The sequence below is a fragment of the Lissotriton vulgaris genome, chromosome 2_1 (genome assembly GCF_964263255.1).
Source record: "Lissotriton vulgaris chromosome 2_1, aLisVul1.2, whole genome shotgun sequence".
Lineage (NCBI taxonomy): Eukaryota > Metazoa > Chordata > Amphibia > Caudata > Salamandridae > Lissotriton > Lissotriton vulgaris.
In genome coordinates this window covers 1,346,901,643-1,346,928,680 of record NC_141687.1, presented here as the reverse complement: position 1 = coordinate 1,346,928,680, position 27,038 = coordinate 1,346,901,643, and the positions used below count along the sequence as shown (strand labels likewise).

Below are 27,038 nucleotides of genomic sequence, written 5' to 3'. Positions count from 1 at the left end.
ATTCTTCCTGAGCGGGGATAAGGGGGAGGGTAAGGATGCTGGTGCATCGGCTGCTAGTGCGAGCTCAGGTGTCGGCCATACACTCCATTAGAGATTCTCAGGCAGTTGAACACACTACTGACACCCTCATTGTGGAATCCTTTTGGCAGTTCTACCAGGGTCTGTACAGGGGGAGGCGGCAGACTCTGAGGGAATAGCGACCTATTTAGCGTCCTGCAATATTACACCACTCTTTAAGATGTCGGCAGACGCCTTAGATACCACGATCCGTATAGAGGGGGTCATTTCTGCGATCGCTCGGTTAAAGGTGGCCAAATCCCCGGGGCCGGATGGCTTTTCTGCCATATTTTATTAAACCTACTGTGTGGAGCTGGCTCCTCTTTTAACCCGCCTCTTTAACTCCTCTCTCGAGATGGGAGAGGTAACCCCATCCATGTCTGAGGCAGCAATCACGGTCATACTTAAGCCAGGGAAGGACCCTAAAGACTGCGGCTCGTATAGACCGATTTCTCTTCTTAACATCGATACACAACTCTTTGCAAGCATTCTAGCGGCGAGACTCAGCCCCTTGATGGATGGAATCATAGTGCCGGATCAAGCAGGCTTTATCCCAGCGCAGCAGGGGGGATAATACCAAGAGGCTCCTCCACCTAATGGATCTGGTCCACCGTTCTCGGGCTCAGGTTCTTTCTTTCAATTGATGCTGAGAAGGCCTTTGATCGGGTGGACTGGGACTGTAGTGTAGTGTAGTTCCTATTTTCCCAATAGGCTCTGCACATTGGAATAACATAAACAGCAGTGTAGACGTAGGACTGAGGTCATCTAGGTCTCTACTGACTATGTTAGACTTAATTTAGGTTTGCGCCAGCTAGCTCAGAGGTCACTAGAAACTTTCTTGAATGAATAGGGAGGGATGAACTTCCCTGATTTAGACGAGAAGGGATTCAGTTTCTGACAACCGCATAAACATGACAACTTTGCTCCCTCAGAACAAGAGTGTATCTCTAGAGTCGTGTGAAAACAATAGGCAGCTATTTCACTCAGTCAACCGTGCATACTTAGTTTCACCAGAGTGCAGAGAAATAGAGAGACAGGCGTTTCCAATAAAAGGTATTATTTATTGAGCAGTCTTCTTTCTCATGCAAGAGAAATGAATTGCCACAATAGCAATCCTTATCATAAAGTAAAGTGCGTACAGTAAAAGTAGTATTATGAAATAATACTGTAAAAGCATTGATATGGTTTCTTAGCCGTATGATACTTTAAAATGGATACAATATATACATACATAAAAACACTGACTAACGCACTCAACTGGTGCTTCTAACTACGCCTACCCCAGTGTACCTGACCTAAGCCTAATACTTGGGAAGGAGTAAGTAAGTAGCAGTTAAGTTAAGTTGGTTAAGAATGTTTTGCCAAGAATCTGCATCAAGAATTCTCTCAAGGGCTTTAGTCAGCTCCCTACCTTGGTAATAAAATGTGGGAGGTCTGGTGTCTCTTTCTTCAGGACTCGATCTCCCAGCAACCCGCAAGGGTAGGCTGGAAACACCGGAGCTGGATTTTCTCGGTTGGAGAAAAAGACAGCGTCTCTCTCAGTGCGTCGAACGGGAGGGGCGGCTTCCATGGGCTCTCGCATCAGCTGGGCTCTCGGGCAAGTAGATAGCCACTCTGCTCCAAACCACTGTGTGTTTGCTTAAGGCAACTGTTGGTATATTTATACCTGAAAGGTGCCGAGTTTGACGTAAGGTTGGACATAAGATGTCACTAAGAACTAACAGTTCTTTCTGGACTCCAGGAGTTCTTGTTCAAATCAAAACAAAAGCAGTGGGGGTTTCCCGGGCTGCTGGAGGCTTGGCTTGTTTAAAGAACGCGTTGTGCTTTCTAGGAGCCGATGGGAGTAGCCGTGCTGTGCTTTGGACTGCATGGGCTATTACTGAATATGGATATGATTCTTATGCCTTTATAAGGATGATATTAATTATAACCACATAAGGCCATGAATCCGGAATATCGAATTAGGGTCCTAGATAGAAATACAACAGGACTACCTGTGTGCAGTTTGGAAGGCCTTTGGGATGGGTGACAATTTTGTGCGGAGGTGCCTCTACGCAGCCCCTAAGGCAGCGGTGCGAGTGAACGGGTGCAAGTCGGGCCTTTTCCCCATCACTAGGGGAACGCAACAGGGGTGTCCCTTACCCCTGTTGCTTTTTGCGCTCTATATGGAGCCTTTTGCCCAACGTATACGGTCAAATATAGCTATTGCGGGGATTACGTTTGGGGCGGACACGCACAAAATCAGCATGTACGCCGATGATGTCATTCTGGCGCTTACCCAGCCTCACTCCTCCCTACGGTGCCTGTCGGTGGAGATCATGGAAATCAGAAGGGTCACAGGATTTAAAGTGAATTTCTCAAAATCACAAATTCTGAACATCTCTATTCCCAATGCGGAGGTTCAAGATTTGCAGCAGGTCTTCGCCTTTCACTGGGCTGATTCGGATATCCAATACTTAGGTATTCGACTGACCTCTTCTATTGCTCACACGGCCTCCCTCAACTATAAGATACTGGTAGATCAAACCACCAAAGCACTCTCAGACTGGTCCCGCCTTAACTTGGCTTGGTACAGGAGGCTGGCAGCGGTAAAAATGACCATACTTCCGCGTGTCCTTTACCTTTTCCAGATGCTCACTGTGAGTCCCCACCCTGGCACTCTCCGGAAGCTGCAGGGCCTCCTCAAATTCTTGTGGAGCAACAAGCGGCCTAGGCTTGCGTTGTCCCTCGTCACCCCGCCAAAGGTTGCGGGTGGGTTGGGCTTTCCTTTACTGGCGGCTTACTATCAAGCATCCTATCTCCGGTATATCACGGAGTGGAACAGGCCCTTATAAAGCAAACACTGGAACTTTATGGACCAGACTGTGGCGGGTTGTAATATCTGGCGTGAATTGTGGATGCCGCACAAGCACAGGGCTTGGGGCCTTTACTCTTCCCTGGTGACCTCACCAACTTTGAAGGCCTGGGACCAATTAGCGCAGCGCAGGGGTTGTACTACTTTACCTTCCCCTATGACTCACACTGTCAATAATCCCGACTTCCCACCGGGATGTGCGTCCCCAGTCTTCCACCGCTGGCGGGAGGAGGGCTGTAAGAGAGTGGGTTCTCTCTTTGACCTGGAAGGCCTGATCCCTTTCTCCCAATTGCGTAGGGACTATTTCCATCTGCCAGAGTCTGCCCTTTTCAATACTCGCAGTTAGTGCACTGGGTGACCCAACCCCTAACTTCGCCTTAATGTCCCGCCCCTTGACGGCTTTTGAAAAATGGTTAGTTTGCAAGAAGGATGACCGCAAGCTCATTTCTGAATTGTATGCAATGATTCTGTTGCATCCCAAGAAACAGCGTACGAAGGCGCAGGTTCGTTGGGAAACAGAGCTGGGGCGCCCTCTGACACGTAAAGAATGGGAGCACATTTTTTATTGCGTCCACCACACTGCCTCTAACACTGCGGGTACGAGTCTGCTTTTAAAGTGGCTGCCTATTGGTATTATACTCCAGCGCGTATCAAGGCTTGGGATGGGATGAAGTCGGGGCTCTGCTGGTGGGGGTGTGGCCATGCGGGTACTTTGGTGCATTTACTGTGGCATTGCCCGAAGTTAGTGCGGTATTGGAAGGTGATTCTTGATGACCTAGAGACGATGCCTTTCGGATTACATTTCCCCGGTCACCTGAGCACGCGATACTGGGACTTCTCCACCCTAAGTCTTTTCCTTTGCGCTCACTGTGGGGTAGGCAGATATTAGCTTTGCTTGCGGCGAAACAGGTCCTGTTGGCGCAATGGGGTTCTTCGGCCTCAGTTGACCCGAGGGACTGGATCCAAAGGCTATGGCATCTTCTGGCTATGGAACGCCTTTCGCTGGGCATTGATGGTAAAGGTACTGAATATGCGAAGCTATGGGGCCCCTTCCTGCATCTCCTTCCTAAAGATCTGAGGTAGGGTCACGTGCCCGAAGTACCTACAAATCCTTCAGCTCATTCCTTTATAGTCTTGGGGAGCAACTAAGGATGTCTCAGTAGTGATGCATTGGGAGGGTGCGATGGGTGACAGGTGGAGAGAGAGAGGCTGATGCGGAGTAGGATGGGGTCAGGGGGGAGGAGGAGATGGGTGTTTGTCTCTTTTGTTTGTGATTTTCTCCTATAAAAGTGGTACTTACGCAACTGCCAGACTGCTGGATATAGCCCGGCATTTACTTTAGCAGGGTCGCCCTCAGGGTTGTAGACCTGTACGCTGTGTAGTCATCAAGAAGTTACGCTCTGCCGGCCGTTGGATGTAGGCAGATGGGCTGTGTATACAGATGCTTTACCACACAATAAAAACAGTTGATTCTAAAAGTCCATACCTTGTAAGGCAGTTGTCTCCAATCAGTCAATCGCATGCTACCAGTAGTTTACAGAGACCTTCAGAGTAGCTCACAGCCTTGAGTTTATTTTTACGTCTCGCGCCTAGCAATGCAGTGCGCAGCACTGTCGCGCAGCGAGAGTCCTTTTGACCGGGGTTTCAAAACGAAGCCTGGAATCGCACATGCTCGTGAATGTGCTTTTCTTTTTGGCTTCCGCTGTTGGGCTTTGATTGCGTAAGTTTTTTAAACAGATCACGCAATAGGCCAAAGGCGGGCGCATTGCTCCACCCATGGCCTATTGGTGTCTGTAACACACACCAAAGCCCATGTGGTTTCAATTACCGTGCCCAGACACGGGCGCGATAATTGAAAACATATTGCTCACTGTGGTGGGCGCGCGCACGCACCACTCGCGGGCATGTTTTTTTTTTTACATTTCACTGCCGCTTGTTTAATGACGGCTGCAGTCTGTGCCTGGTTTTTAAGGTAAGCAAAAGCCGATCCCCCAACCTCTAAGTGTCGTTAAAATGTTTATAATCTAAATATCATTAACTTTAATAAAAAGGAAAACAGTGATCACACATTATGCCTTGCACCTGAGGTGTGCTGAGACAGCTATGCGAACCCCTACAGTCCTCGTGCACTACTGGCCACCCAGGGCGGGTCTCCTTTCACCCCTCCGAGGATTTAGAGCTGTAAATGTAACCTGAACCCCGCTGGCACATCAAGTGGGCATGGCTGCAGATAGTGCTGCTTGCTGCGCAGAGAAGCCAGTGCTCCCTCTGTGCCTACGGCAGAGAAGGAGACACGGGTGACGTCTGCGAGCTGTGCGAGACCGAGGATCCCCATCTTGGAAGCTTGGAGCCGGGGAATCCCTCTGCCAGAGAGCCCAGCGCTTGCCCGCCCGCCTCTAGTCGGCGCCGCGGGATGACAGCTCGGCTCTGAACTGTCACACTCTCCTTGCGAGGTTGCGAGATTTCAAGTGCCGCCAGAGAGCTCCCCGGGGACACACCGTGCCTGCTGATCATGACAGGTAACATCTCCCTAAGAGCTCCTTTTAAAGCTGGCTAAGTGCTCTCCTTCCATTTTATTTGACTGGGTAGTTCACATTGGCCACCAGTGCCTCTGACACACTCCCCGTCCTCCTTATTATAATAGCACAGAAAGGACTTAACCACTCACTGACTGGTGGGAAAGAAATCCTTGCTGTGAGCTGGGAAAGGACTGGTAGCCCGCAGTGGATGGTCCGTAGGTTTGTGTGCAGCAGATTTACCGCCAATTTGGCGAAGGCAGTAGTACTTCTCCACAGTAGGTGAACGCACCCATGATACCAACATCGGACGAGTGCCAGCGCTCCTACCTCAACTCGAAAGGTGAGGCTGTTACTGTATCTGAGGTAACTAAGGCTTTTTTCACAAACTGCCTACTTCTGGAGGTCTCGTTAGAAGGGTCGGCTGCTGTGTCCCTGGTTGGTGTTGTGTGAGCAGATCATCTGTTCCCAGGTGCACATGCCAATACGTTTTTAATTTACACTTCACGGCTCCTCAGTCAGGCCCAGACCCAGTGCAACGCTTTTCAGTCACACTGGCCCTCTCAGTGTTAAGCGCTCCCAGGGAAGAAATCTAAAAAGAAAAATAGATTTTCATACTTTTTTTATTAATTAGACCAGGAGCGCGATTTGTCATTTCTGCTAGAGCAGTCCCTTAAGGTAGAACAAAGGAGAAAAGGGACAACAGACAACCTTTAACTGGGTCCATCCTTGAGACACTGGGGATTAAGGTTTGCTTCTGGGGATGTCAAGACTTTGGAGACAGACGTTCGTTACTGGGGTGGATGGAGAACATATTGAGATAGAGCGTGACATGGAAAAAATTTGGCTTTTCTGTTTTGGGGAGTTTATCTGATATATAGGTCACTTCAACACCTTAACTAATTTAAATGTTATGTAAAATAATCCAATTAGATTTTGCCCGAACTGGCATTACAAATCAGTGAAAAAGTAATGCACGTAGTGTTTTTAATCTTTGTCTATTCAAAGACTAAAAGGCTGTAGGAAAAAAGATGAAAAGAGCAGCAACTGCATAATAGAGGACAGCTAATTCAGATTCAATGCTTATTTTGTATGGCGATCCGCAATGCGGGAGATGAAGGAGATCGTACAGAATTTGCCAGATGAATATAAAGGAAGAGCCAACAGCATGGATACAAGAGGGAAAACTATTGCGAACACATGTTTCAAGTCATCTTTTGATTCAGCCCATACAGCCAGTAGGTAGCGGCTTGCAAGCATAATATTACACAGACATTCAAGGCAAAGAATTTCTAGTTTTAACTGTGGAGTGTAAGATAACATTTTTGACACGCCATTCATGGTCGAAAATATTTTCTGTGGTGTTGTCGACAATTCACTGTAACAAATGAAACAATGTTTATGGAACAGTAAAAGCAATGGGAGCTTTGCTGGCCAGAGGAAAATTTTGAAGTGGTTTCCAGTGTAAGACCGTTCTTTATCCGTTTACGCCATCTATTCAACAAAACAATTTGACTCCTTAACTCGTGTCAAATTAGCAACAACCCTGCAAAGTAAAGCGGGGTCTTGTGGAAGAGGTAAAGAAACAGGCGAATCCCTGGGCAGTCTGCACATGCACTGGACATTAGGAGAGCAATTAGGTACCATTTAAAAGAAATAAAACAATACAGGAAGGCAAAAAATATTTGTTTTAATTTCTTCTGCAGACATGGAGATGGCAGTCATAAAGGTGAACCATTGCAAGATGGATAGTACAGACAATCCAAACATGCTACATTTATCACGAGTCCATTAGAAGACAGATTAACTGCATAGTCCAGTAAGAAAAAAAAGCCATAAATGGTGGTGACTTTGGTGTCCAGCCACACAATCACAAAATATTACTACATGGACATTCAGGTCAACAAGGAAGCTCAAGTGGGACAGAATGCCTTAATAAAACACCTGTTCGCTAACACACTTACTTCATCCCAACCTTCCAGTTGGAGGGAGTACCGCTATGTAGTTATTGAACAGCATGTGAATCCAGAAAAGAGTCACGCTGCAAAACAAATGGTTACTTATCTATAGGAGTAGTTTTGCTGCTTGAAGACTTTTCCGGATTCACACCCAGCCCTCCTGACTTCCCTAGAAGGGATATGAGTTTTGCAATACGGTGCACAAACTATACAAAACATAACATTCACAAAGCCCTAAAATAGTGCAGGTTACCATAAGAAGAAGAAAGAATCTGGAGATGATGACCATAGAAGGAGGGGTTTGCCTAACTGCTGGTGGACACACAAGAAAAACAAGCATTTGCAATGCATTAGGTCTCGTATTATTAAAGTTTGAGCTATTGGCATTGCTAAATAATGCAAAACCAATAGCTCAAACTTTAATAATGCGAGACCTATTGCATTGCAAATGCTTGTTCAAATGAGCACTGGGTCACATTTTCCTTTTAAAGTTAAGTAAAATCTGTGTATATTTTATATTATTATCTTCAGGCAGCAGATAGCAGGGCCTGATAATGAGAAGTGCTGGAGTCAGATTTATGACCAAGGCCAGAGAGGTGAAGAACCGAAGCACTGAGGTATTTAAATCTTAAATAAGAGTCCTTGTCAGTTTACTATTGGAGCACAGGAACAAAATTATGTTTCTGAATGCTTTTAAATGGGAGAAAATTAAAATGAAGAGTTAAATCAATGATAACGTGACAACTTCATTTAATTGTATCCTGTTTCAAAGTGTTGAATTACAAACAGTAGGCCTCTTGCTCCAAGTGAGCAGTAGACACCCCATATTTATAACTGAAAAATACTATTTTTTTTTCAAATGGGGGAAATTTAAAGTGGATAAATATATTTCTAGAAACAATGAGTAAACGTTTTTCTCCGCTTTCAATTAAGCCAATCACATCTTTAATATTTTATGAAGCATGTTTCTTCACTTAAAATTCCTCCTCTATGTTAGGAGCCGCGCCAGCGACCAAAATGGCTGCCTAGAGCCCGGCTCCGCCGACCCTCCTCTCCTGGCTCACCATCCTGCATGGATATCCTGGTCCCAATCCCACCCGTAGGCGGGGGAATGGTAGCGGCGCAGACCGGCGAAACTCTGGACTTTCCCCGCACTCGGGTGACCGAGTAATGTCGTCAGGATCTCTGCGGCCTATCGCACTGTGAAGCCGGGGCCTCGAGTGCGACACAATCCACCCCTGAGTGGATCAACAGCGGCCGTCGGGCCCGGGTGAGGCCGGCCCGCTTTGTGGACGGCCGAAGAAAAAAAAAATTCGAACCCCTTGGCGGCTCTTTGGTCGCTGTGCGGCCTCACTGATGGGGAGTGTTGTCTGGGGGACGGCTCACGAGTAAGCTTCTGTTACCCGGATCCAGCCCGACTGGCGGAGGTGGGCTCAGAATCCCGGCGCGATGCAGGGGCGTGTGGGAAGCCCTGCGTTGCGCTGGGAATTTGCGGCGTCTGGCCCGAGAGTGACTCTGGCACTGGCCCACTGGACAGGAAGAGAGGTGAGGGCCCCACATATTGCATAGGCCTTATTGCAGCTGTGAGCTCCCCTGCGCACGGTGGAGAGTGGAGAGACTGTGGCCCTCGGAATCGGCCCCCTGGGATATGTGCTGTATTGCCCGGTGGGGGTGGAGAGTACAGCGACTGTGTGACAGCAGATGAGCCTGGTGGTGTTAGACTTTGGCGGGGTCGTGGAGACAGGACTGGACGGTGTAACTAAGATGCCCGGGGGATGTTAGAGGTGTTCACTGTTATATCCTGAGGTCTCCAGCAGCATTGAGTGAGCGCCTGAGCCTGGGAGAGTGAGGAGGCGTAGCCATCTATGGGAGGCCGAATGGTGTCTGTGGTCAGCTTATAGTGCCACACCTGAGAATAGACTGCCGTGGGAGAGCCTATGGGGATGTTTGACCGTGGATTCGTGTGGGGCCCCCCCGCCCAGACAGGGCCGATTGGGAGGCCTGGAGTGATCGCCTGGTGTGGCCCGGACGGAGACAAGAGTGGTGAAATCGGGCACGTCCGGTGGCTGGCTATCGGGGTCGGCGGAGACACTGCAATTTTGACGACAGACGCGGGACGGCGCTCTGGTCATCGGAGAGTGAGATGGCGGCGAGGGTAGACTCTGACAAGCTGGTGACCAAAGCCACGAGAGGGGCCAGGCAAGTCCAATCTAATAAACTGGATCGCTATACCTAGCCTAAGGGGTCCCAGATTGAGATGAAAAGGGGGCCGGCGGGGGGTTCGGAGGACTCTCCTGCGACTGGGGAGCCCACGTTGGCGGACCTTATGGCCGCAATCACAGGAGTTCAGACGTCTCTGGGACAGAAAATGGAGACGATGGATGGCAAACTGGACACTAACTATTGAAATGGGGCTGCTACGGGCGGACCTCACAAAAGCGAGCGAGAAAGTCAAGTTGCTGGAGGTCAAGACAACAAGCCTTATTGATGATGTCAACTTTCTGCAGCAGGACGTGCGAGACCTTAAGAAGTCTAGAGATCTTACCGACCGGAAGCTTGACGATTATTAAGGGCGGGCACAGCGTAACAACATTCGCATACTGGGAGTGACGGAGAAATCAGAGGGTCCAGGGCCGGAGCTGTTCGTGGAAAATCTTATTCTCAACCATCTTAAACCCAGGGGCCTTAGTAATTTTTTTACGGTCGAGCGGGCACATAGGGTCCCAGGTGGTAGACCTAAGCCAGGAGCAAACCCCCGCCCTATGATTGTCAGGGTCCTTAACTTCCGGGACAGGGACGTTATCCTCCAGACAGCTCGGGCCAAGGCCCTGTTGGCATTTGAAAATGTTTCCCTCCTTTTCTTCCCGGATTTCACTAGGCTGGTGAAAAAGCAGCGGCAAGGTTTTTTGGCGGTCAAGAGGAAGTTGAGGGACAAGGGTATCAAATACGCAATGATGTTTCCAGCCCATCTGCGTGTGGAGCTTGATGGCAAGGCCTGGTTTTTTGATAACCCTGAAGTGGCTGCGGACTGGCTGGACAGTGCCCTGGGGCCGGGATTTGAGACTCGTCACCAGGCAGAGGCAGATGAACATTGACTTTGTGACTAAGTGGCCGTGGGGGGATTACTGTGGTTCCTTGTAGTCGCAGGATTTGTTGGAGCATGTCTTTGATTCTCCTGCTTAGCGGAGTTCAGTTGGTTTTATTTGAGGTGAATTGTAGGGGTGGCTGTGATGAGTCGGGAGGTGGGAGGGGGTGGCGGACCTGTTAGTAGTGTCTCCTCTGTCTACTACTTTTAGTTATTTCTAGGTTGGGGCACACTGCTAGTTGGGGATGAGCGTAAGCTGTATGCAGGGGTGCAGGGAGGGGGGAGGGGGGCTTTGCGTTTTGAATTGTATTCAGTTTCAGGTTGGGGGTTTTTTGGGTTAATTTTGGCATTGGGTGTCGATTGTACCAATTCCATGTCTTCTAGTAAGTCAGGGGTGGGGATAGCCACGCTCAGCTGGAATGTCAATGGACTCGGGGATAAGATAAAGAGGGGAATGGTCCTGCAGTTGATTAGGAGGCACTCCCCAGATGTTGTGTTGCTACAGGAGACCCACCTGGTGGGTAACCGTTGTATGGCGTTGCATAGGGGTGGGTACAAATTGGTTGCACATACTGGGTTCACCACAGGGTCAAGAGGGGTAGGAATATTGGTCCGGAAGTCCTTCCCGTTGACTATACTGGCTAGTTGGGAAGATACTAGAGGCAGATACATTGGCATTTCGGGGCAGTGGGAGGGCAGAATGGTCACTTTTTTGTCAGTATACGTCCCCCGGCCCTTCAGGCTGACACCTTTCGAGATCTGTGCAGAATCTTCTTGACATTGCCCATGGGGTTGTTGATAGTGGGAGGGGACTTTAATTCAGTAGTGCATGGGGAATTAGATAGACATCCCGCTAGGACCCTCCAGGCGTCGCGTCGGTGGTTGTCAGATCTCATGGAAACCACGGGACTCGCAGACAGCTGGCGCCAACGTCTTCCGGGGGAAAGAAATTACACTCACGCCTCGGCCGCCCATCACTCCTTATCTAGGCTAGATTATATTCTGGTGCCGACATCGCAATTGGCGGAGGTTCGGGAGGTGAGACACCTGGGCAGAGGGATATCGGATCATTTACCCCTTTGGCTCAGAACAGAGGTGGGTCAGAGAGACGTGGGTCGGATAGCTCCCATAAGCGCATGGCATTTCAGAGACCCCGCCACCAAAAAAGAAATAGTGCAGATCACGGAACAATATTTTCAAAATAACGTAGGAACGGTGGAGTCCAGTGGTTCCCTGTGGGAAGCGTATAAGACTGTTATCCGGGGCCTAGTGCTCTCGTTAGTTGCCGAAAAGAAGAGGAGGGGTCACGCAGAGGTGGACAGAGTCGAGGCGGAGTTGACAACACTGGAAGGGGGGAGGAGTCGGGAGATAGTGCCCCGGAGGAGAAACACCGGCTGAGTCGCCTGAGGGAGGAGTATAGGAACCTGGCACGTGGGAGGGCGCGGGAGCAACACGCGGACACTCAAAGTAGGGTGTATGAGCACGGAGATAGGGCGGGGAAGTTGATTGCTTAGTTGGAGAAGGGAGAGTAGGGGGTCCAGATTGGTGCCAGAATTGCAGACGGAGAGTTCGGGAAGTATCGCGGAACCGCAGCAGATAGCGGAGGAGTTCGCGGCTTACTATGGTTCAGTGTACACGGCCACAGGTAGTTACACTGAGGCCGATAATGAGGCCATGTTGTGGGACATACAAATGCCCGCACTCGCGGACGACGACAGGAAGTACCTGGACTCTCCCTTTACCAATGATGAGGTTGCCCAGGCTATTAGAGATGTGCGGTCCGGGAAGGCCACGGGCCCTAACGGGATCCCTATAGAACTTTATAAAATAAATGCCAATAGGCTAGCACCGTTTCTCCGAGAGATGTTTGAAGAAAGTCGGAAGACCGGCTGCCTCCCGTATGATCAAAGAGTTGCAAATATAGTCGTCATACATAAGGATGGTAAGCCTCGGACTCTGTGCTCTTCCTATCCCCATATCTCCCTCTTGAATGCCGAGCCGAAGATACAGGCTAAACTGATGGCGACGAGGCTGGCCAAGGTGATCATGACCATAGTACATCCGGATCAATCGGGGTTCATGCCCCTCCGTAATACCGCTCTCAATATTCGGAGGCTACATGGAATTATAGCCGGAGAGCCCCAGATACATGAACCGGCGGTCTTGCTCTCGTTATACGCCACTATGGCGTTTGACAGAGTGGAATGGCCTTATCTATATGCGGTCCTGGGCAAGATGGGTATTGGGTTAGAATTTATTGATTGGGTCCGCCTTCTGTACTCAGGCCCTCTGGCTAGAGTGGTGGTGAACAATCATAGATCGGAGGATTTCCCTTTGGGTAGGGGTACGCGGCAGGGATGTACTCTCTACCCGCTTCCGTTTGCACTGGCACTTGAGCCTCTTGCAGCATGGGTTCGCTGGGACAGAACGATCGGTGGCTTGAGGTGGACCCCCGAGTAGGAGGATAAAATCTCTCTCTATGCTGATGATGTTTTGCTCTACCTTACGTCCCCCCGGAAGTCCTTCATCGGTTTGCTTGATATTTTGACTATATTTGGTAGATATTCAGGATTTGCCATTAACTGGGGGAATCAGTATTGTTTGTTCTTAGTGGAGAACCTCCGGTTGTCCCAGAATCCTGCCCATTGCAGATGGAGTCAGTGGGATTTCGGTAGTTGGGCATTTATGTAACTAAGGATTCAAGGCTGCGATTTGATAACAACCTTAGGCCGCCGCTAGACAGGCTCCGCAGGGATGTAGCAAGGTGGAAGGAGTTGCCGCTTTCCCTATTGGGTCGCACAGTATTGTTTGGGATGATGGCGCTTCCCCGCTTTCTGTATGTTCTCCAGAACTCGCTTGGCCCTGTTCCTCCCTCGTATTTCAGAGAAATAGAGTCCCTCCAGAGGCAGCTCCTCTGAGAAGGTAGATCGCGGATCTCTTTTAGCAAACTCACCCCACCCTGGTATGATGGAGGGATCGGACTTCCGGAACTCAGGAAGTATTATTGGGCCTCCCAGTTAGCGGCGATTAATCATATGATCTACAGATCTCCAGGAGATCCTGGGTATGCTATGGACAGGGGCCAGCTACCCGGTGGGGATTATACAAGGGCCTTATATGCTAGAAAGAAGCGGCCTCGCCTAGTGGGACCGGCAGCGCTTGCAGTTTAAGTGTGGCACATAGCTAATAGGCATCTTAAATGGGATGACAATATCATGCTCGCCACCCCGTTGTGGAGTTCGGAAGACCTCGGGAGTCTGTGGAAATCGAAGGGGTTTGACAGATGGGATCTTATTGGGATCTCTCAGGTTAAGGATCTGTGGGGAAAAGACGGAATTCTCACGTTTGAAGCGTTCTGAGATATGCCTCAGTTACGGGAGAGCGAAAGATTTCGCTATTTGCAGATTAGGCATGCTTTAGTGGCAAGGATTCCCCCGGAGACTGTGCCTCCGGAGGCCTCCCCGTTGGACGATCAAGTGTTGGACGGTCACCTCCCTATTAGGACTATCTCACTGATCTATAAAAAGCTGGTGAACCACATGGAGGACCCATTGGTTCAACTTAGAGATCAATGGAGTGAGGATGACTTTGTGCTAGAGGATGAGGATTGGAGGGAGGCGGGGTCTTCCCCTAGCGTGGTCGCCATCCCATGAGGCTGAGGTTGGTTCAATTGAAGATCCTGCACCGCTAATATGTAACGGGTCCCCGGCTAGTGAAGATGGGTTTGGCAACTGATGGGGGGTGTCGTAGAGGCTGTGGGGAGGAGGGTACCTTTATGCATATCCTATGGCATTGTACAAAAATACAGGACTACTGGGTCCAAATACATGACAAGATACGTGAGGTGATGGGGGTAGACATGCAGATAGAGGCCTGACGGAGTATCCTTAATGTGTGGGAGCCGACCGACCTAAACACTCACGGGAAACAATGGGTGACACTGGCATGCATGATAGCCAAGCGCAACATTGCGCAACTATGGGGTACTAATCAGGTGCCGCAGATAGGGAAATGGATGGATGACCTTGATTGGTGCATGTTTAGAGAGAGATCTGTGTTTGTGGCTAGGGGTCAAGCTCGAAAATGGGGGAAAATATGGGGTGCATGGAATTCCTATACGGAAGATATATGCACTCCTCCGCAAGTTGTGGATGAAGCTGAGCAGTTGGAGTTAGCGGACCCAGTGTAAACTCCTAGTTAATATGTTGGACATGGAAAGTGTGTATTGCTGCTACACTTTAATACTCAGGTGCCCAATGCCTTTTATGTTGTTTTGCATGTTAATAAAAAGGTTTTTTTTTTTAAATCCTCCTATATAAACAAATGGCTATATTTTTCTGTTGTCAATATGGCAACATGTCTACTGGGCATTCACACAGAGCAGGCATCTTTCTCCCAGTGGCTGGTAGACAGTGCCATATTTATAACTGAAAATACTAAGTCATTTTTTTTGAAGTGGGAGGAATTTAAGGTGCAGAAAAATGTTCCATATTCCCAACTTTCTTTGCCGAACATTTGTCTGCACTTTAAATGTCTCCTATTAAAAAAATAGTTGTATCTTTGTGTTCTACATGGAACAGTGCCACATTAGGCAAGGTATGTCCTGTGCCACAAGCACAATGACAGACTCACTCACCTATACACATATATCCCATTCATACGCACACATGTTCATACATCCCCAAAGGCCATGCTGTCACTGACACACATGGCAGCCCTGTCACAGTGCTCTTAGTCAAAGTATTTTGTTCAAACTATCGTCTTTGGTTCTTTGAACATTAGTCTTAATCAATGAACCTGGGCCTCGGGGTGTCTGATAACAATGCGCAATTGGCTTGGCCTTCAGTAGCTCACAATGATTCTCACTAATTAGAATTCACTTTCACTACAGAAAAGGCTGGGGACGCCTGTTGTAGGGAAATGGACTAATTGAGTGTTAGACCTGGCACCATTTGCGTGGGTCTCACTTCCATTTTTTCTGTTGCCTCATGTATTTTTGCTGGTGTTAGATGCTTTGGGCACTGTGCCTCTGCTGTCCTGTGCACAGTGCAAGTGCTTCCTATTGTAAATTGATGTACTAATCAGTGGTTCCATGTTTGGCTATTTGGTTTACTTGTCAGACCCTAGTAAAGTACACTGAGTGTGCCCAGGGCGTGTAAATCCAAATGCTGCTGGTGGGCTTGCAGCACTGGTTGTGCCACCCACAGAAGCAGCCTTGTAAAATGTGTCTAAGGTCTGCCATTGCAGAGCCTGTGTGCAGTCTGGCACTGTCATGCTGACTGGGCAAGTGCACCCACTTGTCAGTCCCTAAAACCTTCACTTTTCTTCATATCAGTCACCCCTATAGTAGGCCCAAGGGCAGGGTGCATTGTAAGTATAAGGTAGGACATACCCTGATGTGTGTGGCATGTCCTAATAGTGAATTATTGCCATTTCCATTTTTCACTATTGCAAGGCTACCTGTTCTCCACAGGCCAGAATGGGCTTTTAGAATTATTACATTTTATAATCCTAACTGACTCAGAGAACATGGTAGAAATTCTAGTTTAGTATGCCTGGACTCAGAATGATAAAATACATATTTTAGTGAAGTTGATTTTAACATTCTGTGTTTGAAAATACCACTTTTAGAAAGTGAGTATTTTCTTGTCTAATCTTCCAAGCCTGCCTCTGCTAGATTGTGTATTCCTTGTCTGGAGTTTGTGAGTGGCAGGGCTGGGGAATTCCAGGAGACCGGATGAGTCAGCCCAGTGGTGAATAGAGAGATCTGCATCAAGATGGGAGGGAGGAGTTGCACCTGAACCTTGAATAGGGCTGTGCCTGCCTTCCTCAATGCTGGTTCCACCTCCAGGGGTGCGGCTGATGTCTCTGCCCTGCACACTGAAAGAAGAGAAGGAGTCCTGTCAACAAAGTGCACCAGGGCTGTACTTGCCTTCCACAATGCTGGCTCCACCTCCTGTGGGGCGTCTGATGTTTCTGCCCTGCACTGTGAAAGGAAAGGAGACATCTAGTAAACCGAGTGCTTCAGAACTGACTTGGACTGGGCAAAGGCCCCTCTCCCCTCAGAGAACAAAGGATTGTGGGGTATAAATATTGGGACCCTGATCCTATGAAATTCGATCACTTTTGGACAAACAAGAAGAAACCTCTGCTGAGGAGAGGAACCTGTAGAAACTGAGAGACTATTCCTAAGCTGAAGTGCTGCTTAGAGAATTGGCCTGCAGTGGTTGCCTTACTGCCAAAGAGAGGAGAAAGGAACTTTGTGTACTTTGCTTTCAACTTGTGAAGGATCTCCAAGGGCTTGGAAAAGAGCTTGCCTCCTGCTGAAGTCTCAGGGACAACCGACTTCAACCCCCAGTTCCCCAGAGTTCTTTTGAAAGTGCCTGTTGCTGTTTTGGGCCTTTTGAGGAACTGCGTGTAGCAAGGAGCTGGAAGTGCGGCGCAACGAAGAGGAAGCGGGTCGTCGTCGCTGCTCTGCTGTCGCTCTTCTGAACAAGGGTGTCGCTGCTGGAGTTGTCGCACTGCACCGCATCGAGAGAAGCGTCTCGCAACGAAGAGGAAGCGTGTCGCCGTCGCTGCTGCCTGCCGTCGCACTTCTGAACAAGGGTGTCGCTGCTGGAGTTGTCGCACTGCACCGCATCGAGAGAAGCGTCTCGCAACGAAGAGGAAGCGTGTCGCCGTCGCTGCTGCCTGCCGTCGCACTTCTGAACATGGGTGTCGCCGCTGGAGTTGTCGCACTGCAGCGCATTGTGAGAAGAGTCTCGCAAAGAGGAAGAAGTGTGTCGCCGTCGCTACCGTCGCACTTCTGAACAAGGGTGGGTATCACCGCTGGAACTGTCAAATTGCACCGCATCGAGGAAAGCGCCTTGCATCCCCCGAGAAGCGCGCCGCCGTTGGAGCTGCTGCCGTTGCATTTCTGAACAAGGATGTTGCCGCTGTAATTGTCGCATCGTGCGGAAGCTTCACGCAATCGTGGGAGAAGAGTGTTGCAGCTGAAGCTGTTGCCGTCACACTTCTTAACAAGGGTGTCACTGCTGCAGTCCACGCATCGAACCGAGAACTTCTCTCATCCCCGAAGAAGTGTGCCGCATTTGGAAGGTCTTCACGTCTTTATTTCTTTGCACCGGAACTTTGCTGCATTTCCCTCGCTGCGACATTGCTTATCGTGGAGGCGCAACGCATCGTAAGGTACATTGACGCAAAGTGTTGCATCTTAAGACCTGAACTTAACTAAGCTAAAACTACCATCTTAAAGTAACAGTATTGTGTATTTTTGTAGTTTATGGTCTTGTGATAAATCTATATAAAGTATACTTATTTTTTATATAAAACCTTGTGTGGTGTCCATCTGTAGTGTTGTCACTGGGTTACTGTATGTGGTCACAAATGCTTTACACACTGCCTCTAAGATAAGCCTGTCTGCTCGTGCCAAGCTACCAAGGGGGTGAGCATGGGTTATTTTAGGAGTGTAATCCCCTTATCCTGACTAGAGGCAAGGGTCCCTATTTGTCACAAGTACCTACCTGTGCCAACTAGAGACCCCCTCATCTAACATTGAGGTTCCTCTTCTCTTCTACATCAGCCATCTTAGAGCCCTGTGGTTGGTTTCAACCTTGAACTGAGTCCCAAACAAGTAGGGTCTTGTCTTTTTCCAGGGTTAAACCACAGCAAAGGCTCCACTCTCAATGGCACTCCAACGCTGATCTCTAGGGAGGAGTTGCCTGCTGGTATAGGCAACTGGTTGATCCTGGCCCTCATTAATTGGTGTGACAATACTGTCCCAACCCCATGTTCAGAAGCATCTGTTTAGGTAATGAACTCCTCCCCATAGTCTGAAGCCTTCAGGACAGGTGCTGAGCACATAGCATCCTTCATGGAGTTAAAGGCCTTTTGGCATCCTATGGTCTATATGAACTTTTTAGGCTGGCTTTTGAAGGTAAGTTCAGTGAGTGGGGCCACAATGGACGATTCCATATCCCTTCACAAACCTTCTGCAGTGTCTAGCCAAGCCAAGGCATGCTCTGACTTGGTTCTGGGTTTCAGGAGCCTCCTACTCCAGAAGTGTAAGCATCTCGGGTTGGACTTGATCTCCATCTACACAGTGGCATACGTACACAAAAAACTCTGCCCTATCTGGCACTTACTGGCCTTGATAGTTAGGTCTGAAAAGTGTCCTTAAGGTGAACTAAATGATCCCTCCCAGGTGTGGAACTAAAGAGTGCTATATCATGTAGATATACTGCACTAAAGTTGCACAGGCCTGAGAAAAATCTATTCACCAACCTTTGGAAAGTGGCAGGTGCATTTTTCAGGCCAAATGGCCTTAAATTGGAAGGGGCCCTCTGGGACTGAAAATGCGGACCTCTCTGTTGCTCCCTGGCTGAGTCCAATCTGCCAGCACCTTGATGTTAAATCAAAAGTACTTAACAATTTGGCCGCATCCAGTTAGTCAATAAGCTCATCTACTCTTGAAATGGGTTGTGCATCAGTTGTAGTGATTGCATATAAACCCAGGTAATCCACACAGAACCGCATCTCTGGTTTTCCTCCTTTTGAGTGATGTTTGGGGACTAGTACCACTAGGCTAGCGCCCTGGGACTGTCAGAACGTTCAATCACCCCCAGTCCTAACAACTTGCTAACCTCAGTCTTAATGCAAGCACTGACTTGATCAGACTGTCTCTGGGCTCCATTCACAGAACTAACGTAAGAAAAAATCCTCAACTTACTACCATTTTGGTATTCACAGAAGGCACTTACTCATTTCTGTATTCACAGAAGGCACTTACTCATTTCGGTATTCACAGAAGTTAGGACTCCTACCTTTAGGACTCCTAAATGCCTTCTGTGAATACCAAAAGTCTTAAAATTAGGATTTTTCTCAGTTTAGGAGTAGTAAAGTTAGGACCCCTAACTTTAGGACTCCTAAACGCCTTCTGTGAATACCGAAAGTCTTAAAGTCAGGATTTTTCTCAGTTTAGGAGTCCTAAAGTTAGGAGTCCTAACTTTACTACACCTAAACTGAGAAAAATCCTAACTTTAAGACTTTCGATATTCACAGAAGGCATTTTACCTTTTATCACCCTTTGTAGGATGAACAGCGGATTGGATTTAATGGGATTAGAACCTGTGAGCAGGGGGCCAAAGATTCCTGTAGTAGATGGTATAGTCCACCAAAACCACCCTCTGGCATGATGCAATCATTTTTTGCAAATTAAAAATTGGTAAGCATAAGAAAATGAAGTATGCCTATTCTAAGCAAACTATTTGTTGGGTGAAGACCTGGTGATTCTAGTAACTTAAGTCACTCAACTTGTCGAAATTGTGGCAATCTGTTGATTTTTCAGTGTCTGAATTGGTGTCAGTGTAGCCATCTGACTAGCAATAATTATTTTTCATGGCTTATTCTTAGGCTTTTAAACACAGAAAGGATATGGTCTAAAATCTATGAAGTTATGACACCTAAAGGTTGAGTGTTGTGGTCAAAATTAAAATCAAAGATTAGTGTTTAAAGGTGAAATAGTCGTGAAGTTCAGGGTCATATTCTAACCCTTTATCTAGTAAGCCACAACAACAAAGATGGAAAGGAGAAAAAGAGAATAAACTCACATTCGGCGAATGCAGAGTCCAGGTGAATCTGATGCATCAGATAAATTGGACGAGAGGTCACATCACCGGATTATTTGCAGTGACTATCCAGGCTCCATTTAGATTACCGACTGCCGCAGCTTAAAGATACCCCATTTGCGGCGTTTCTTCATTTCAAGGAACTCCACCATGCTGAGGGCATTAGTCTCAAAGCAGTTTTTCTCCTCAGTCTTGCAATGAGGACCGTCTTTCTCACAGCGCTTTCCTACCTTGTCCACTCTTGATCAAGAAGCCCCTTTTCTCCCTTAACCAGGGCCCCAGACGAGTGTGGCCATAACCCTTGCATTTTCTATCACGTATGTCCTGGCTGCAGACAGACTTTCTACCACCGCACTACAAAGGTACCCCTGATTGCGGCAAGATATGGTTCTTAAGAACCTCTCAAATCGAGACCAGGCATATTTTAAGAAAATCCCTGATATATTTATGAAATCAGAATCGTCCTTCTGTGGTACACTTTTCCTCACAATCACCAGTGACCAAGAAGCTAATACCACTACACACAGAATCAGAACCGCTCATCCTGCAGTACTCTTTCCCTTACCTCGACTGCTACAAACGAGCGAGCATACGAGTATATTTCGTGTGCCTTCTGATGTTTCTGTCATCGTCTTCATGGTGGGCACACCCAAATCCATCTTCAGGTTACATCCGTGGTTTGCTAGTTTGTGGCATCGGGCCACCATGCATAACTATAATGCTTATATAAAGATATTAATGTGACGGCTTCCTGATGAAGGCATTTCTCCGGAACGCACATAGTAATTAAAATCTTCAAGCCTTCCATACTATGTTTAATGGTCATCACATATTGATTATAATAAATGAATTAACATAATAGTTATAGAGAATATCAGGTCTACTGGAGAATATGCTCAGCTGATAGCAACATTACACTGTATTTATATCAAGTTGTCCTGCTGTATGTTCATGAAAAGGAATTGTCAGATTTATCACAAAAGAGGATTGTGAACAGTTAAATAGATAGTCTTCTAATGATATTTTCGCTTTCTCATGATTGGTATATCAAATAAATATTTTTGCTATTTTGACTATAAAATATATTAGATCTCGACTATGGTTGTACCAAATTTATTATTAATGTAGTTTTGGATCAAGTTACAAATGTGCAGTTATATGCCCGCAATTCAAGTGTACAATTTCTTGCTCAAAATACATTTCTAAGCTACTTTGTTGTCTCCCTGCTCTTGGCAAATTACCCATATGCAGGGGACCCCCTTTTTTCTAAATAAACAAGAGACCGATAGGGCAAGAACCTTGGAGATCTGCCTCGACCTGGGAAGTCCACACCCCTTTTTTACCCTGCATGACAGCACAAGCTATCTGGTTGTGAAACATATAATGTGAACATACAGTGGGCTTAAAGCCTGCATATTGCTTACCATTGGTTGGCTTTGTCACTCTAATTTGTTGCTTCCTATCCAATGGCTTGCCTTCCACTTATTGCGTTTGTCCCTCCCCCTGGAGCATAGCTTTTTTACCATCCATTTGGTTAGCTGACGGGTATTTTTTTACTGCTCACTTTCAGGAAACATGACAATGCATGTGTTTTCCATCTCCCTCCCACGTGTGCTTCTTCTCCCTCCAAATACCTGCCTCAGCAAACCCAGATGCACTCTACCTTGTTCGCTTCTCCCCACCTTGCTCTCTCTCTCATGTGTTTTCTCTTGTTTGTGTGCTTCTCCCCACCCCTGTGTTGCTCCCTCCCACATGTGTTGCTCTCTCATGTACTTCACCACCAAAGCCATGAGTTTAGTTGTTCGTTTCATCATCTGCTTCTCGCCCATCACCAGTTTTGCTCTGCCCCTCATGTTCTGCTTTTCTCCTCCTCCCAAAATCTGTCCCACCACACACTCCTCCATTGCCCTCTTTCACACAAAAACAAATTAGTTTAATTTATGGACCTGATGAAGGCATTTAAGCGGAAAGCACATAGTAATTAAATCTTCAAGCCTTCCATATTATTTGTTATATTATTTCCATATTGTTTGTGTGCTTCTCCCCACCCCTGTGTTGCTCCCTCCCACATGTGTTGCTCTCTTGTGTACTTCACCACCACCAAAACCATGAGTTCAGTTGTTCGTTGCATCATGTGCTTCTCGTCCATCACCAGTTTTGCTCTGCCCTCATGTTCTGCTTTTCTCCTCCTCCCAACATCCGTCCCAGCACACTTTCCTCTATTGCTCTCTTTCACACAAAAACAATGTTGTTTAATTTACGGACCCAATGGCGTCTGCCATGTTGTATCTGTATGCCATTCTGTAGATGTCTTTTTTATATGGATTCAGCGTATAGGGTGTGTGTCCCACGGCATCTGTGACAGGTGGCATCTATGGGTGATTGGCAAAGTTATTTTGATGATTCTGTCATTCTATATCTGATAGGGCGGCAGAAGCAGCAGTCGGACTGGGGGGAGATGTGTGTCCAGAGGTTCTCTTAGATATGGATTTCAGAAAGTCATTGACATGTTGGGGGTTAGTAAAGAAATGCTGCTTGTCCTGAAATGTGCCTTCCAGATGCGCCGGGAATAGCATGGCGTATGCTATGATCGCTTGTTGGAGCTTTTTCTTGACAGCAAAGAGCTCTTCGGCATCGTAAAAACCCCAGCGCCAATGCCAACGACATCCCGCCCTCACAAGAACTGTGCGACTCACTAGCCATCTTCTTTCACCGCAAGATCGCTGACATCCACGACAGCTTCAACACCACAACCGCCCCGACTACGCCAGACTCCACCGCCCCAGCGAACACCACCAGCGCCATCCGCCTGACCTCCTGGTCCAACGTAAACGACGAGGAGACACGCAAGGTCATGAACTCCATCCACTCTAGATCTCCGTCAGACACATGCCCACACCACGTATTCAACAAAGCAGGCGCAGTCATCGCACCCCAACTACGGAAGGTCAACAACATTGTTGTAATTAGGTAATGAGGAGTTGAGATCAAAGCCAGTTTGTAGGTTTATTGATGATAAGCTGGACCATCGGAGCAGGGCAACTGTAGCTACAGAGTAAGGCTGGCAACTGACACATATAGAACATTCAATAAAGAATACAGTAACAAGGACATTCTGAATGAATAAGATTCTTAAACAAGCCCAAGCTACTACAAACATCTCCTTCGAAACAGCGACATTCCCGGAAATCTGGAAGCACGGCGAAATAAACACCCTCCTCAAGAAGCCCCAGGCGGACCCCAAGGACTTCAAGAACTTCAGGCCCATCTCCCTGCTCCCGTTACCGGCAAAGGTCATTGAGAAAATAGTCAACAGGCAATTGGCCCACCACCTGGAAGACAACAACATCTTGGACCGGTCCCAGTCCGGATTCAGACGAAACCACAGCACCGAGACAGCCCTCATCGCTGCCACAGACGACATCAGGCGCCAACTAGACAACGGTGAAACATCAGCCCTCATCCTCCTGGACCTGTTGGCCGCCTTCGACACGGTCTGCCATCGCACTCTAAAGACACGCCTCCTAAAAGTCGGAATCCAAGAGAAAGCCCTTGACTGGACCATGTCCTTCCTCTCCGGCAGAAACCAGAGCGTCCGCCTCCCACCCTTCCGATCCGAAGAAACCTACATCATCTACGGTGTCCCCCAGGGCTCATCCCTCAGCCCGACGCTGTTCAACATCTACATGGCCCCCCTCGCACAAGTGGCCCGCCAGCATGACCTTAACATCATCTCCTACGCCGACGGCACCCAGCTCATCCTCTCCCTCACCAAGGACCCACACACCGCCATAACCAACCTCCACGAGGGAATGAAGGTCATCGCTGACTGGATGAGAAGCAACCGTCTGAAGCTGAACTCGGACAAAACGGAGGTACTCCTTGTGAGAAGTTGGCCCGATATGCAACGTTCGCTATTCTAGCGACCGCTATGTATCGTTCCAACGACCCTTATGGTGTTTGGTTGTAAGTCAACCTATAGACCAGCTATCCTAGTAGCGTGGATACGAGCAGTCTAAGGCTAAAGACTCGAGAGGGCGCGTTAAGCCAGCTGTTTACCACACATGTACCCCTTGAACACCCAGTGAAAGGACACCACACAAGTGTTATGAAAATAAACAGTATATTTATTAAGAATCACAACAGCCCTGTGCTCTTTATGAGGACAGGGTACTAAGCACAAACCAAATCTCTTTAGCAAATACTTCAAGTGCACAATTAAAACAAGTGTCCGAGGACACGGAAAGATTAAGGTCTCGGGTGGACCCGATAAGGCAAGTCGGAAGCGAGGGACTCAGGACCCTAGAGTAAGGAGGCTATGCAGGCACCGAAATGCCGAGTTACCTAGCCACGAGGGCTGCGGCTGCACAAGTCTTACAGGCGTCGGGGTCTTTTGCTGACGAGCCAGGAGCCGGAAGAAAAGGAGTTGCTGGCCGGCGACCAGTGCTGAATAGTTCGTAGAGATCCAAGCCTGGATCGGAGATTGATGAAACCTGAAAGCAGAGGGGACCAAGTTCGTACTACTAGCCAGTAGTCAGAGGGTACCAGGAAGGCACCGGTTGGCCGTCACCTCGACCAGGTGAGTGGGCGACGCTAGGCTCTGCAGTCTCACGGACCAGGAGGCGTTGTCGGCGACCACGGTGGAGGTGCGAGCTGTCCCACGAAGGATGATGCTGTCGGCGTCGCTGGGCCCAGGATGGGGCAACAAGCCTTGGCAGATCTCAGGGCCACGTGGTGGGCCTAAGATGGCGCCTTGAGTGGACCAGGAGGGTCCGGGGTGCTTCTCGCAAAGATGGAAGCAAGGGCCAGTCTGGAGCAACCAGACCAGCAGTGATGATTCTCGGATGTCGTCACAGAAGGGCACAAGCCAGCGGCTAGTGACCAGACAACGTGCTGAGCAGCGAGCAGAAGGGCCCCACGCAGATCGTGGAGATGCTGGGAGACTGCACTTCGGTGCTGGAGCGGCTCAGGGTCGGGGCTTCTCGGACCCCAGAGCACTCACCAGAGAGTTACCTCGATGGTCGTGCTGGTTTTAAGAGCGTGCAGGTTCTGATGATGGCCGGTCCCTCGAGGTCTCGTCGCACCCACAGATCACAGCTGAGCTGATGACGTGGGTAGAGGTCAGAGGTGCCAGGGAAGCCGGTTCTCGTCGAGCTGGGCCGTCGGATTCCTTGAGGAAGGACTTACAGCAAACCGCAGAGTTCTTAGTTGGTGCCTGCTGATGCAGGGTGACTACTCCTTAGTCACAAGGGAGAAATCTTGAGAAGAGTCTTGAATGTCCTTTCGTAGAAAGTAGTTCTTGAATCAAAGATGATCTAATTTGGAAGGGTCCCCGCTCCGGTCTTTATTCTAAAGAAAGGGGCGGGTACATGACTAGGTCCTGCCCTAAGGGTGGGACCAGGAAGGGGGGTAGTTACACCCCTCTCCCCTGCCGGACTTTCCCCAGGCCAGGGCTGTCGCCCCTGGAACTGGTTCTAACCGGCAGATGCGTAGTGAGCACCGGGGTGCCACTCCGCCGTCACCTTCTCGCCAAAGCCCTACCTACCCAGAATACACAAACCCTGTCTGGGACGGTGCGAACACCGCCCTCGACAGGAAACCCTTTGTCCAAGTGCTCCTCGCTGGAAGGACTCCCAGCAGCAGGAGGTCAGACTCGTGTCTGTGGTGGCAGCATCCATTTTGTGGAGCTGAGGCTTCAGTTAACTTTAACCGGGGTTCACAGTTACGTACATGTCGTGTCCCTCTAGAAGGGTGGAATGCTAACCTCGTCGCCAGCATTGGTGAGAGGGCAGCACCCCGATTCGTATGACACCTTACTCGACATGCCTGGATAACGCGACACCGGAGTTACCGATATGGTACGCGTTATCATGGAACAGCTATTGGGTCTTGATTCCGCAAGCTGCAACCGGGCTCGGCTCGGGCCTGAACCTAGCTCACACGAGCCCATGCACTCTGCCTTCAGGATCGTTAAGGCCTGCCATAGGAGTGACTGATAGGAACTCGGGTGTCCATTGTATGGTTAGATATAGAGCTACTATACCTAAAGCGAAGGGTGGTTACACGTCTTCGCCCCAGCTGTCGTGCAGCCAGTTGTGTCAAATTTAGGAGGCCAGCCAGGGGTGGCATAATACATGCTTCAGCCCCTGGCGGCCCTGGGTACACCGATACCCTGCGTTACGGGGTCTGATAAGGTGGCCCAGTACCAATTGGTAAATGCACCTAGGGTACATATCGTAATTTAGAAAGAGAACAGCCAGGCTGTGGGTCTGATTAGCAGGCCCACAGCCAGAGAAAGTCGTAAACCAGTGAAACAAAAGCAAAAAATCTGGGTGATCATAGGATTGCAGACCCTACTCTCCTACATGACCCCCCCCCAAACGTCGGAACAATAAGCTAACCTTGACCAGGTGAGTCTTCTTGTTCTAAGTGGAAATATCTGGAGAGCCCATCGGCATTGCCATGATCAGTACCAGGTCTATGTTCCACTGTAAAGTCCATCCCCTGTAGGGAAATGGACCACCTAAGCAGTTTGGGGTTTTCACCCTTCATCTGATTTAGCCACAAGAGGGGCTTATGGTCGGTCTGAATCTTGAAGTGAGTGCCAAACAAGTATGGCCTCAGCTTCTTCAGGGCCCAAACCACAGCAAAGGCCTCCCTCTCAATAGCTGACCAATTCTTCTCTCTAGGGGTCAGCCTTCTGCTTATAAAAGCAATGGGCTGGTCTTGACCATCAAAATTCAGTTGAGAAAGAACAGCTCCCACACCCAACTCAGAAGCATCTGTTTGGACAATGAATGGTTTGGAGTAGTCCGGACTCTTGAGGATAGGCGCCGTGCACATGGCCTGCTTTAGGTCATCGAATGCTTTTTGACAGCTCGCTGTCCACTGAACCTTTTTTGGCATTTTCTTACTTGTCAGTTCGTTTAATGGTGTCACAAT

The 27,038-nt window shown here is 48.6% G+C and overlaps 1 protein-coding gene across 1 annotated transcript in view; it reads right to left on the bottom strand.

The window, feature by feature from the left end:
• The window catches only part of LOC147732589 (uncharacterized), a 428,162-nt gene that overhangs the window by 98,413 nt on the left and 302,711 nt on the right, over positions 1-27,038 (bottom strand). The gene's annotated exons all lie outside the window — the stretch shown is intronic.